At 47.0% G+C, this 15426-nt stretch overlaps 1 long non-coding RNA gene across 1 annotated transcript in view; it reads left to right on the plus strand.

Moving 5' to 3' along the window:
- Positions 1 to 9220, plus strand: part of LOC148450924 (uncharacterized) — a 78481-nt gene extending 69261 nt beyond the window's left edge. The window contains exon 3 of the long non-coding RNA XR_015875195.1: positions 9087 to 9220. This is a non-coding gene — a long non-coding RNA (uncharacterized LOC148450924). The remainder of the gene's footprint in view (positions 1 to 9086) is intronic.
- Positions 9221 to 15426: the final 6206 nt, after the last annotated feature.

The raw sequence follows: 15426 nt of genomic DNA on the forward strand, positions 1-15426 counted from the left end.
CCGGTTTCAGTAAGAGGCACACCGCCGACAACCTCTTAGAGAAACTGAGGGAAATCATTGCCCAGTGGCTTACCCCACAGACTCTCCTGGGGATTTGTGATATCTGACAACGCCACCAATATTGTGCGGGCATTACATCTGGGCAAATTCCAGCACATCCCATGTTTTGCTCACACAATAAACTTGGTGGTGCAGAATTTTCTGAAAAGCGACAGGGGCGTGCAGGAGACTCTTTGGGTGGCCCGAAAAATTTCTGGCCACTTTCGCCATTCAGCGACTGCGTGCCGAAGACTGGAGCGCCAGCAAACACTCTTGAACCTGCCCTGCCATCACCTGAAGCAAGAGGTTGTGACGCGGTGGAACTCAACCCTCTATATGCTTCAGAGGATGGAGGAGCAGCAAAAGGCCATTCAAGCCTATACATCCACCTATGACATAGGCAAAGGAGGGGGTATGCACCTGACTCAAGCGCAGTGGAGAATGATTTCCATGTTGTGTAAGGTTCTCCAGCCCTTTGAACTTGCCACACGTGAAGTCAGTTCAGACACTGCCAGCTTGAGTCAGGTCATTCCCCTCATCAGGCTTTTGCAGAAGCAGCTGGAGAAAGTGAAGGAGAAGCTAAGACGGAGCGATTCCGCTCGGCGTGTGGGACTTGTGGATGAAGCCCTTCATTCGCTTTGCCAGGATTCCAGGGTGGTCAATCTGTTGAAATCAGACCACTACATCTTGGCCACCGTGCTCGATCCTAGGTTTAAAGCCTATGTGGTGTCTCTCTTTCCGGCCGACACAAGCCTGCAGAGGTGCGAAGACCTGCTGGTGAAAACACTTTCAGCTGAAGCGGAACGTGACACGTCAACAGCTCCGTCTTCATTTTCTCCCACAACTGGGGCTGCCAGGAGAAAACTTAGGTATCCTAAGCAACCCGCTGGTGATGCAGGGCAGGCAGGACCAAGTTTGGACATCTGGTCCGGACTGAAGGACCTGGCAACAATTTCTGACATGTCTACTGTCACTACATATGATACTGTCACCATTGACAGAATGGTGGAGGATTACATCGGTGACAGCATCCAAGTAGGCATGTCAGACAGTCCATACCTGTACTGGCAGGAAAAAGAGGCAATTTGGAGGCCCCTGTACAAACTGGCTGTATTTTACCTGAGTTGCCCCCCCTCCAGTGTGTACTCCGAAAGAGTGTTTAGTGCAGCCGGGAACCTTGTCAGCGAAAGGCGTAGGAGGTTGCTTCCACAAAATGTGGAGAAGATGATGTTCATAAAATGAATTATCAACTCTTCCAGGGAGACCAGCCTCCAGAACGTACAGAGGGACATGTGGTTGTGGATTCCAGCAGGGACGAATTAATACTCTGTGAGGATGAGGATGTACATAACACTGAAGAGGGTGAGGAATCGGTGGATGAGGAGGATGAGGACGACATCTTGCCTCCGTAGAGCCAGTTTGTGCAGGGACAGATTAATTGCCAGCTTGTTTTGTGGGGGCCCAAACGAACCAATCATTTCAGCCACAGTTGTGTGGCAGACCCTGGCGCTGAAATGATTGCTTTGTTAAAGTGTGCATGTCCTGTTTATACAACATAAGGGTGGGTGGGAGGGCCCAAGGACAATTCCATCTTGCACCTCTTGTTTTGCTTTGCATTATGTACAGTTTGGGGTCTAGTTTTTCAAACTGCCATCCTGTCTGTCACTGCAGTATCACTCCTAGATGCGCCACGTGTTTGTGCCGCCAACTCGTGTCGCTTAGCATAGTCATCCAGCTACCTCGGTGCAACCTTTTGGACATAAAAACACTATTGTGAGGTGTGAGGTGTTCAGAATAGACTGGAAATGAGTGGAAATTAAGGTTATTGAGGTTAATAATAGCTAAAATCACAGAATGTGTTGATTTTTCTGCTCCTATGCTGTTTTTATGCTTTTTAAAAAAAAAATACAGATCCAAAACACAAAACCCAGAACCCAAAACACGGAAGGGTGGTTTTGGCAAAACCAATCCAGATCCAAAACACGAAGAAAGATCCAGATCCAAAACTAAAACACAAAACACGAAAAGTGGCCCATGCACACCCCTAGTTAATTTACCGCCGCCTGGAATATGGCTCAACGTTCAATTTGAAGTTTGCTAAAATACCACAATGGTCAACTTACTGGCCTGTTCTTTATACGACAATAAATCATAATGAGCCAGACTTTCCAAGCAGGTTTTGGAGGAGGAGAAATGTACAGAATTAATTCGAAAGATGCTAATTTTCGTGCTGCAAATTTGATAAATTAGTGTGTTCTACTGAAACCTTCCCATCTTTAGAGTCATCATGTGTGTGGACTGTAGATGCATCCTCTGGTGTGTTGGTGAGGTGGGCACACAGGGTCTGATTCTGATACATGATTCAGACTATACGCCGCCACAGATAATGAGGGCTCAGTCACACCTATACCCTGCCACAGACACTGAGGGCTCAGTCACACCTATACTCTGCCACAGACACTGAGGGCTCAGTCACACCTATACCCTGCCACAGACACTGAGGGCTCAGTCACACCTATATGCTGCCACAGATACTGAGGGCTCAGTCACACCTATATGCTGCCACAGACACTGAGGGCTCAGTCACACCTATACGCCGCCACAGACACTGAGGGCTCAGTCACACCTATACGCCGCCACAGACACTGAGGGCTCAGTCACACCTATACCCTGCCACAGACACTGAGGGCTCAGTCACACCTATACTCTGCCACAGATACTGAGGGCTCAGTCACGCCTATACTCTGCCACAGATACTGAGGGCTCAGTAATGCCTATACTCTGCCACAGACACTGAGGTCTCAGTCACGCCTATACCCTGCCACAGACACTGAGGGCTCATTCACACCTATACTCTGCCACAGATACTGAGGGCTCAGTCACACCTATACGCTGCCACAGATACTGAGGGCTCAATCCATACTTGCCAACTCTCCCTCATTGTCAGGGAGACTCCCTGAAATAGCAGCAATCTCCCTGAAGAGTCTACCAATCTCCCTCATTTCACCTTAACCCCATTATGACACTGTTTATATAAAAGAAAAAACAGATATATACATTCAAATGGGATCATTAGTATAATTTCCGTGCATTGGCTATAAGGCACAATAATCCCTATGGTTACATGTATTTTCTGAGAAGTATCAGTGTGTTTTCATCAACAAGTAGATCTTACTAACTGCTTTGGGGCTCATTTACATGTGGATGTAAATTAATTTTATGACACGCCTCTCAGATGTAGCAGTACACGCCCACATTACCGCCGCGCTCATTGGTGCTGCTTTCACAATCTCCCTGAAATGCTTTTTCAAAAGTAGGCAAGTATGGCTCAGTCACACCTATACTCTGCCACAGTTACTGAGGGCTCAGTCACACCTATACTCTGCCACAGTTACTGAGGGCTCAGTCACACCTATACTCTGCCACAGTTACTGAGGGCTCAGTCACACCTATACTCTGCCACAGTTACTGAGGGCTCAGTCACACCTATACGTTGCCACAGATAGCGAGGGCTCAGTCACACCTATACTCTGCCACAGATACTGAGGGCTCAGTCACACCTATACTCTGCCACAGTTACTGAGGGCTCAGTCACACCTATACTCTGCCACAGATACTGAGGGCTCAGTCACACCTATACTCTGCCACAGTTACTGAGGGCTCAGTCACACCTATACTCTGTCACAGTTACTGAGGGCTCAGTCACACCTATACTCTGTCACAGTTACTGAGGGCTCAGTCACACCTATACGTTGCCACAGATAGCGAGGGCTCAGTCACACCTATACGTTGCCACAGTTACTGAGGGCTCAGTCACACCTATACTCTGTCACAGATACTGAGGGCTCAGTCACACCTATACGTTGCCACAGATAGCGAGGGCTCAGTCACACCTATACGTTGCCACAGATAGCGAGGGCTCAGTCACACCTATACGTTGCCACAGATACTGAGGGCTCAGTCACACCTATACGTTGCCACAGATACTGAGGGCTCAGTCACACCTATACTCTGCCACAGATAGCGAGGGCTCAGTCACACCTATACGTTGCCACAGATAGCGAGGGCTCAGTCACACCTATACGCTGCCACAGTTACTGAGGGCTCAGTCACACCTATACTCTGCCACAGTTACTGAGGGCTCAGTCACACCTATACTCTGCCACAGATAGCGAGGGCTCAGTCACACCTATATGCTGCTAAAGCACATTTATGGATTTGTTCTCATCACTTTGTTTTATTAAATGTAAACGCCACACTTCAATTTTATAACACAACCTATTTGTCATGTTACCTGTAGTAAGAGATTGTATTGGTAAAAGCTCCTGGTAGATTTTATGCGTCTTATTAATTTTCTCTGCACAGATGCATGAATAAGCCCTGAGCGGTAACAGTCTCTGGATAAATTGGAATTTGTACTTATTGTCCCAATCATCCTAGTTTGTAGCACGTAGAAAACAGACTAGAGAGGAGAGTTATCATTAGCATAAACCGTGCACTGTGACACCATCAGTGTGGCCTTGTACACAATAACAATGCCATGAGATGTTACACGTTCTTTCTATACTGTATATTATATGTGTGACGTATAGTGTCGGTGAGATTGTACTTGTGCTGATTTTAGCAGTTCCTGGGACAAATGGTGCTGTCCTGAGCGCTTTCCTGTGACGAGATGTCTGACTAAAGGTGACATGTTCGGGTCGCTGTGCACGGTGTTTATTTCCGAGTCACTGTCATTTCTCAATTTTCCCCTCCGTGTCTAGTGCTACCGTAATCTTGATATTGAAGCTTGAAATTAGCATCTAAAATCTACGAGGTAAAAACCCAAACTCTGCACACGGCACAAGCTGCAATCCCACATGGCGGGTCATTACCAGACATGCTGGGAAATGCTGTCAAATGACAAATTGGATTTGACTGATTTGGCCCCTGACTGTTTGATCAAACTGGGCAGGGATCCCGTGACTTGGTGCCAGTCACAAGCGTCAGATGACAACACTGCCCTGGCACGCTGCCTACATTCTATTATGAAGTTTTTATGGATTTAAAAAAAAAAATATCTGTAGGTTTTGTTTTTTTTTTGCTGTTTTATTTATTTCACAGTAAAAAACGAGTTTTATGGATTATAACAGCTTGTAACAGAAAATTAAATTTAACCTTGAAAAATCAGAGTGAGTGATCCGCGGCGATGTAAAGTGCGTCCAGTCACTTTCTTCCATGCAGCCATCTTGCCATCATAATTGGAAAAATGAGATCAAGGGCCAGACCTTGTGTTGTCCTGATAAGAGCGCAACGCGCACGGTCTAATCAAGTCCTGAAATGCAAATGGCAGAAATACTGGCCTGGAAGCTTGTTTTCATCTTATAGCATTAAATATACACTAACCCAAGTATAAATACAGCGAGCGTTACTTATTATTATTTTACTTAACTCCTTAGTGCACCTCTATATTTGACCGTTTTGTGAAGAATAACTTTTTAGTAAACAAATGTTATACTTTATTGTGTCTTTGATTTCATAGCGTAGTGGATAAAATATAATTTTTATTGTATTAGCACCAGACGGAACACTGCAGTCCGGGGCCTATATTAGGGGGAAAAAAGAAATCACCATGTCACAGCGCCACTGAATCCAGGTTGCCCTTACCTGGTCCGGTGACGCTGGAGTCCGGGCTGGTGTGTGACAGTGGGCGGGAGATCCCCCAGCACCCGCTGTCAGCTCCTCCTCTTCTCCCCCGGCGGCTGTGTGCAGGCGGCCGCGGCTTCCTTAGAAGCGCGCACGCCGCTCTGTTAAATATTTAAAGGGACAGGCACCAGTAATGGAAGCGCTGATTGGGGCTAGTTTGAACTCTGACCTATGAAAGGAAGTTCCTGGGAGCACTCCAGTGCCAGCGTTCCTGTGCATAATCTGATAATTGGTTCTGACCCTTGGCGTGATTTGTGACTCTGATTCTGTCTGACCACTGGTTCTATGTTGATATCTGGTTCTGACCTTGGCTATTCCCTGTGACCTGTTTACATCTGCTCCCTGGTACCGTCTCGTCCGTTTGGTTCTGACCCGGCTAGTCGACTACGCTCAAGTCTCCTGTATACCGACCAAGTGCCAGCACCTGTATAGGGAAACCTAACCTGAGGGCCGCGACCTGTGTGTCGGACGCAGCCAAGTCCATACCTTCTTGCGAGGGTCACTGGTGAAAACCGCCGGCACATTCGACTCCGCGCCTCAGGATTAGGTCTAGCCAATTCCCTGAATACGGGTAGCATCCACTATCTACCCGTGAGTTTGTGACACACCAAAGGATGTTTGGTGGAGAAAGGGGTCCAGGGATGATTCCTCGGTAGCTGAAGAATTCTTTAGATTAACAAACACAAGTTTTAGCTCTTCTGGACTAACATTGGCGCTGATTATTTGTCGTACACTGTTCTTTTCATGTGCGTGCTTCAACCGCCATCATTAGTATTATTTATTTATTACCAGTTATTTATATAGCACCCACATATTACACAGCACTGTACTAAGAACAGGAGGCCATTAACATCAGTCCCTGCCTCAATGGAGTTTACAATCTACAGGGGAGATGTACTAAGCCGTGGAGAGAGATACAGCGCCAGCCAGTCAGCTCCTAACTGCCATGTTACAGGCTGGATCCCAATAATTATTTATACTATGGTAGTAACCATTTAAAAACATGGACAGATAATATACCAAAGGGACAGTATTAAAAGAATAAAGCGAAACTGCTCATATTTGGATGTATATGAGGAACAATTAGCTCCTCTGTATCAGTCATAACCCTGTTGTAAAAACGGTTATGGATTAATGGATATCCAGTAATTAGATAGACACCAGATGTTAGACAGGCAATAGGTCGACTGGGACCAGGGGCATATCTATAATGGGTGCAGGGTGTGCGGGGAATACGGGGCCCTGGGTCCAGGGGAGCACCGCACACCCTGCACCCATAATATTACTTACCTCTCCGAAGTCCCATGTCAGCGTGGGTGTCCGGCGCTGTCAAACGATTGGAAAATGGTCGCAGATGGCCTTCGCGCCCATTTTCCCGGTGACCTGTGCATACACTATAGACTCTGGGCACACTCTAGTGCCCAGAGTCTATAACTCCGGCGCTGGCCGCGCACAGCTCAGTGCGGTGCCAGGCAGAGAGGAGGGGGCCCGTGTCGGAGACAGCACACGGGCCCCCTCCTCTCTAGAAACGCCCCTGACTGGGACAATAGGACGACAGACTAAAGGTAGACCTGTAAAAGGTTGACAGAGGCAAACGGTCGACATGCATATGGTCGACATGAAAATGTCAACACTTTTTTTTTTTTTTCTAACCCTCCCCTTGGTGCCTAACCCTAACCCTCCCTTCAAGTGCCTAACCCTAAAAAAATCATGTGGCGACCATTTTCATGTTGGCCATATGCATGTCGTCATTTTGACCCTGTTGACCATTTGTACCTGTCGACATTTTTACATGTTCACCTTTAGTGTGTCGACCTATTGTCCCTGTCGACCTATTTGCCTGTATAACATCTGGTATCTATCTAGACATTGTGCTACCTTTTTACTGTAGATCTATAGACCGGATACTAAACAAAGAATTAAGGAAAATTCCTTTTTGTTAGACAACGTATTGATCCCTCGCTGGTAACTTAAGGACAAGATCGTTCCCTACTGTGGCCACTTTGTTAGGCAAAATAAATAAAAATAAAAACATCCCACATCAATGTGACTACCAGAGAAATCAATAGGTTTTTATCAGGGTCAAAAAATGGATGTAACACATGTCCACAAATACAGAGAAATGTCCGAATTTAAGGCATCATATTTACCAGGACCTTTAATAAAGGAGGCTCATAGTAGAGCCAAATAGAAAAAGGGCAAATATAGTGTAGTAAGTTCAGTACACAGTATGTGGCTAATAATGACTATGCGTACCAGTTAAAATCTTGCATATAGATATAAAGGTATAAAGGCACTGCCAGCCTTATCTATGTGAACCCTGGCTACTACCCTTGCAGATAAGCATAACCTTTTTATTCTTTATTAACCCTGTCTATGTGTATCCCTTGTCTATTCTCCTTGAATAAAGCCCCCTGTTTTAATATACCACTGATGATGGGTCCTTTTTTGATTTAAAGGACCACCATCCATAAAAACGTGGAAAGATTTGGGGTGAGAGGAGAACAGGAGGACAAACGAGCTAAAGAAACCTACCTTTATATCTGTATGCAAGATTTTAACTGCTACGCATAGTCATTATTAGCCACATACTGTGTACTGAACTTACTACACTATATTTGCCCTTTTTTCTATTTGGCTCTACTATGAGCCTCCTTTTATTAAAGGTCCTGTGTGCAGCACCAGATATCCGGATAAAGTAAAAACCGCATCCGTTCGACGAGATCACTCAGATGAGCATTACAGAATTAACTTCTGGTACGCACATATCTATTTTTGAGCACAAATACACCGTTTAAAAGTAATACACTATTTGGCGCATGCCCTTTCCACCCCACTTTCTAGATCACATTCCGTCTGACGGCCAACCAGATACACGGAAAGGACAGCTGCCTCCTTCTATTTAAGGATCGTAGTGTTGGAACTTTAATACCCTAAAAAACATTTACACCATATAAAGAATAACTCAGGGTAACATACGGAGCGCCATCCGGGAACCATCACATACATACATACATATATATGTATGTATGTATGTGATGGTTCCCGGATGGCGCTCCGTATGTTACCCTGAGTTATTCTTTATATGGTGTAAATGTTTTTTAGGGTATTAAAGTTCCAACACTACGATCCTTAAATAGAAGGAGGCAGCTGTCCTTTCCGTGTATCTGGTTGGCCGTCAGACGGAATGTGATCTAGAAAGTGGGGTGGAAAGGGCATGCGCCAAATAGTGTATTACTTTTAAACGGTGTATTTGTGCTCAAAAAAAAATAAATATATATATATATATAAATATATATAATATATATATAGGAGGTAAGAGAGGCTGAACCCTGACAAATCTGCTCTCACCTTGGTTCTAGGGTCAGAATAACTCAGAATAATACAAGTCTGCAGCAGAAATGGAGATACAGTATGAGAGTGCTGCGCTGAGCATCAGCAAGATACAGATTAATGTATCATCTGACATGGAACAACAAGAGCGGCTTTATTTGGGGAATGATGCAAATTAGCATATTTAAAATGGCACCAGAAATCCTGAGAGAGTGGCTAGGACGCTACTGCTCTCCAGGGCTGTACGGGAACGTCTGTGATGTCAGCCAATCCCCTGTAGTGTGTGTCAGTCAGCAGAGCACCTGGGGCTGGCAATTACTCCACATAATTAGGAAATGCCAAGCTCCTAGTCAGCTCACTGGCATATAAAAGTTATTACTATGACAGCGGTTGTATCAACTGTGCTTTCCCCAAACAATGTACTTATGCCATTGCAGGGAATCAAGTGACCTGCTGTGCAATATTACTCAATTACTCAGATTGCTCATTGTGTTCTCTCTGAAGGGTAACTCGCAAAACAACTATTTTATTTACGGAGAGCCTAATGCTGGGCAGACACTACACAATTATCTGTCAGATATCTGTCCAAGCTGGTTGGGATGAAAACCTGGTAATGTATGCGAGCAAATGACAGTCGATATGGTCTTAAACACTGGAAAACGGACAATAAACAATTGTTCAAATTGGTTAAATTCATGTGTTTTAACCAATTTGTCTTAACAACCATTTTTATCTATTTTCCAGTGTTTGTGAGCAAATGGACGATTGTCATTTGCTCCCATACATTACCAGGTTTTCATTCCAACCAGCCAGATTGGACAGATATCTGACAGATAATTGTATAGTGTATGCCCAGCATTAGTTGTGTGTGCAATTAGCACATTCGGGCCTGGCCTGAGATCCACCATAGCATCACCCAGGAGCTAACGTCTCATCTTCCCCCCATGGAGCCACATAAACCCTTCCCAGGTCTTGTAACGGGCAATCATCCTAATTCAGCATGCAATCAGGCAAGGTCAAAGGTTCAGGCATGTGGTCCGCACAACACATTCTCGGAATAATCCTTCATCTGCTCTTGATGAAGGACCGTGGGTGATTGCACACTGGCTGAATCCTGATTGGGCCCTTTTTAAGCCTACTGTGGTGGTGCCATGATAGTTGCCCAGGACCTCTAACTTACTTAACTATCTCACCGCAAAGAGCTGGCCCAAGGCATAGACAAATTAGGCAAATGCCTAGAGCAGGGTATGCATTCCAAGCCTAGGACCAACTCAGCTTGACAGGGGGCAATGATGAGACCTGGACAGGCAGACGCGCCTCTGCTCTTGCTGTTCTAGCACGATAGCTCTGATCGGGCGGCAGCTCATACAGCCAGCAGCAGCGGCACTGGGAGCAGAGACAGTGGGGGCAGCGGGCAGTAACAAAAATCGCCACGGGAGGAGGGCTGCTGGGCATGCCCAGCCACAGCAGCTCCTCCCATGGACCTTTGCAGAGTCCAGTAGCCTGGGCCTGTGTGCAGGGAGACAAACAGGTGGGGGCGCTAATGCTCTTGCTGGCACAGGGCACTAAAATGTCCATTTCTCTGTGGATGAGGAGTGCAATGGGTGAGGGGTGTTGGTTGTCGCTGGCTGCTGCTGTGATCTGTACTGCTGGTTGATTGGTGCTGTCAGGGCCGGATTAAAGGAGGGGGCGACAGGGGCGATCGTCCCTGGGCCTCCACACCTGAAGGGCCCCACACCCAGCCATCGGGGTTAAAGTGAACCGGAGGAGACTGAACCAGTTCCGCCCCCTCCGGACACCTAACCCCGATGCCGCACGGAGACACCAGGCGCCCACTGAGATTGTAACCAGCAGGCGCCCAGCTCCCTCCCCGCAGCGGCAGCCAGAGCCGGAGACGAGAGCTCACTCGTGAGCTCTGGCTTCCAGCTCAGGCAGTGAACTATGGGAGAGACGTCATGCGTCTCTCCCATAGTGCAGAGGAGCAGCCCCAGCCGAGCGGATCAGAAGGCAGCAGGAGCGGGGCTTAAGGTAAGTATGATTTATTTATTTTTTTTACTTTAGCGCAAGCGGCTTTTCCACTGCTGGGGGGGACATTACTTCTGGGGGCGACATTACTACTGGGGGCATTACTTGGGGGGGGCATTACAACTGGGGCATTACTCGAGGGGGACATTACTACAGGGGACATTACTCGGGGGGGGGGGGGCGCATTACTACTGGTGCCACTACCACAGGGGGCATTACTACTGGTGCCACTACCACAGGGGGCATTACTATTGGGAACACTACTACTGGGTTGTATAACTACAGGGGACATTGCATAGGGGGCACTGCATAGGGGGCAACACTCCTGGGGGCACTGGATAAAGGGCACGTAATAGGGGCCCCCACGTTTGTTGCCCAGGGGCCCCCACGGACCTTAATCCGGCCGTGGGTGCTGTGCTTGGAGAGGGGTGCTGGGTCAGAGGAGGAACTAGAGATGGTGCTAGGGGGCACCACCCAAAATCTTGCCTAGGGCATCAAACTGGTTAGGGCCGGCTCTGTCACCGCAGCTTCAAATAAGAGAGACTTTTATGAGGACGGGAATGTGCTAATATCATATCCAATTGGTCTGTTTTACTGTACATGTGTCATTTTAATTGTGTGGAATAAATAAATAAATGTATTGAAGTATTCACATCCCTGTGTGCGATCTCATAACAAGTTTATATGTAAATGCTGCTTCTGCTATTTAATATTCCCTTTTAGCTCTGTATATCTGCTTTTCAACAGCGCTATTTTGTTTACTGATTTTCATTTTAATCTGTGGTAAACTGTAAATATATATATATATATATATAGGAGGTATTTATATATATATATATATATATATATATATATATATATATTTTTTGTCAGGGTTCAGCCTAGGATCGGCCTCTCTTACCTCATATATATATATATATATATATATATATATATATATATATTTGAGCACAAATACACCGTTTAAAAGTAATACACTATTTGGCGCATGCCCTTTCCACCCCACTTTCTAGATCACATTCCGTCTGACGGCCAACCAGATACACGGAAAGGACAGCTGCCTCCTTCTATTTAAGGATCGTAGTGTTACCTCCTTGCCGGCTTCCCCTGACTTCCTTGCGGTCAGACGTCTGGTGCAGTGATGGATGTGGGGCTGAGTATTCTGCCTTAGGTGCTTTTTGCGAGCTTCCATGGTCGGCTGTGTGTGCTGGGGATCGGAGTTCCCATCATGGCGCCACCATGACAGTTCCTCTCATGTGACAGTACTCCTAACTAGGGGTGTGCAACGGCCACTTTTCGTGTTTTGTGTTTTGGTTTTGGATCTGGATCTTTCTTCGTGTTTTGGATCTGGATTGGTTTTGCCAAAACCACCCTTCCGTGTTTTGGGTTCTGGGTTTTGTGTTTTGGATCTGTATTTTTTTTTTAAAAAGCATAAAAACAGCTAAAATCACAGAATTTGTTGGTTTCTCTGCTCCTCAATAACCTTAATTTCCACTCATTTCCAGTCTATTCTGAACACCTCACACCTCACAATAGTGTTTTCATGTCCAAAAGGTTGCACCGAGGTAGCTGGATGACTATGCTAAGCGACACGAGTGGGCGGCACAAACACGTGACCCATCTAGGAGTGACACTGCAGTGGCAGACAGGATGGCAGTTAGAAAAACTAGGCCCCAAACTGTACATAATGCAAAGAAAAAAAAGAAGTGCAAGATGGAATTGTCCTTGGGCCCTCCCACCCACCCTTATGTTGTATAAACAGGACATGCACACTTTAACAAATCAATCATTTCAGCGCCAGGGTCTGCCACACAACTGTGGCTGAAATGATTGGTTCGTTTGGGCCCCCACAAAACAAGCTGGCAATTAATGTGTCCCTGCACAAACTGGCTCTACGGAGGCAAGATGTCATCCTCATCCTCCTCATCCACCGATTCCTCACCCTCTTCAGTGTGTACATCCTCATCCTCACAAAGTATTAACTCGTCCCCACTTGAATCCACCACCACAGGTCCCTCTGTACCTTCTGGAGGCTGGTCTCCCTGGAAGAGCTGATAATTCATTTTGATGAACATCATCTTCTCCACATTCTGTGGAAGCAACCTCCTACGCCTTTCGCTGACAAGGTTCCCGGCTGCACTAAACACTCTTTCGGAGTACACACTGGAGGGGGGGCAACTCAGGTAAAATAGAGCCAGCTTGTACAGGGGCCTCCAAATTGCCTCTTTTTCCTGCCAGTACAGGTATGGACTGTCTGACATGCCTACTTGGATGCTGTCACCGATGTAATCCTCCACCATTCTGTCAATGGTGACAGTATCATATGCAGTGACAGTAGACATGTCAGAAATTGTTGCCAGGTCCTTCAGTCCGGACCAGATGTCCAAACTTGGTCCTGCCTGCCCTGCATCACCGCCAGCGGGTTGCTTAGGATACCTAAGTTTTTTCCTGGCAGCCCCAGTTGCCGGAGAAAATGAAGAAGGAGCCGTTGACGTGTCACGTTCCGCTTCAGCTGACAGTGTGTTCACCAGCAGGTCTTTGCACCTCTGCAGGCTTGTGTCGGCCGGAAAGAGAGACACCACATAGGCTTTAAACCTAGGATCAAGCACGGTGGCCAAAATGTAGTGGTCTGATTTCAACAGATTGACCACCCTGGAATCCTGGCAAAGCGAATGAAGGGCTTCATCCACAAGTCCCACATGCCGAGCGGAATCGCTCCGTCTTAGCTCCTCCTTCACTTTCTCCAGCTGCTTCTGCAAAAGCCTGATGAGGGGAATGACCTGACTCAAGCTGGCTGTGTCTGAACTGACTTCACGTGTGGCAAGTTCGAAGGGCTGGAGAACCTTGCACAACACGGAAATCATTCTCCACTGCGCTTGAGTCAGGTGCATACCCCCTCCTTTGCCTATGTCATAGGTGGATGTATAGGCTTGTATGGCCTTTTGCTGCTCCTCCATCCTCTGAAGCATATAGAGGGTTGAGTTCCACCGCGTCACAACCTCTTGCTTCAGGTGATGGCGGGGCAGGTTCAAGAGTGTTTGCTGGCGCTCCAGTCTTCGGCACGCAGTCGCTGAATGGCGAAAGTGGCCAGAAATTTTTCGGGCCACCCAAAGCGTCTCCTGCACGCCCCTGTCGCTTTTCAGAAAATTCTGCACCACCAAGTTTATTGTGTGAGCAAAACATGGGACGTGCTGGAATTTGCCCAGATGTAATGCCCGCACAATATTGGTGGCGTTGTCAGATATCACAAATCCCCAGGAGAGTCTAAGTGGGGTAAGCCACTGGGCGATGATTTCCCTCAGTTTCTCTAAGAGGTTGTCGGCGGTGTGCCTCTTACTGAAACCGGTGATACACAGCGTAGCCTGCCTTGTAACGAGCTGGCGTTTCTGAGATGCTGCTACTGGTGACGCTGCTGCTGTTGCTGCGTAAGGTGATACATCTACCCAGTGGGCTGTCACAGTCATATAGTCCTTAGTCTGCCCTGTTCCACTTGTCCACATGTCCGTGGTTAAGTGGACATTGTGTACAACGGCATTTTTCAGGACACTGAGGACACTTTTTCTGACGTTTCTGTACAGTCTCGGTATCGCCTGCCTAGTGAAGTGGAATCTAGACGGGATTTGGAACCGGGGACACACTACCTCCATCAATTGTCTAAATCCCACTGCACTAATGGCGGATACCGGACGCACGTCTAACACCAACATAGCAGTCAAGGCCTCAGTTATACGTTTTGCTTCAGGATGACTGCTGTCGTACTTCATCCTCCTCGCTAAGGACTGTTGGAGGGTCAATTGTTTAGTAAAAGTAGTGGTGTTCCTACTTCCTCTCTGGGATGATGAACGACTCCCAGCAGCAGCAACAGCAGCAGCGGCAGCAGTAGGCGTAGCAATGCAGGATCCTCCAGAGGAATCCCGGATAGGAGAGTCAGTCATGCCAGTGACATGGCCTGCAGGACTACTTCCGATCCTGACTAAGGAGGAAATTGACGAGGAGGGAGTTGACGGTGTGGTTTGCAGGCGCTTGGATACAACAGGACAACGGGATTTAGGTGTCCCTGGACTGCTTACGGTCTTAGCCAAAGTTTCTGAACTTGACAGTAACTTTTTATGAACGCGCTGCAGGTGCCGTATAAGGGAGGATGTTCCTAGGTGGTTGACGTCCCTACCCCTACTTATTTCACCTTTACATATGGTACATATGGCAAGACAGTTGTTGTCCGGATTTGGATAGAAATATTGCCAGACCAAAGAGGTGGAATGTTTGGTCTTCTGCCCAGGCATGACCGTGATGGGCTTTTTCATCCCACGGACAACAACTGTCTCCCCCGGAGCCTGATTTAAA

The sequence above is a fragment of the Taudactylus pleione genome, unplaced genomic scaffold, assembly GCF_031769625.1.
Source record: "Taudactylus pleione unplaced genomic scaffold, aTauple2 ptg001254l, whole genome shotgun sequence".
NCBI lineage: Eukaryota > Metazoa > Chordata > Amphibia > Anura > Myobatrachidae > Taudactylus > Taudactylus pleione.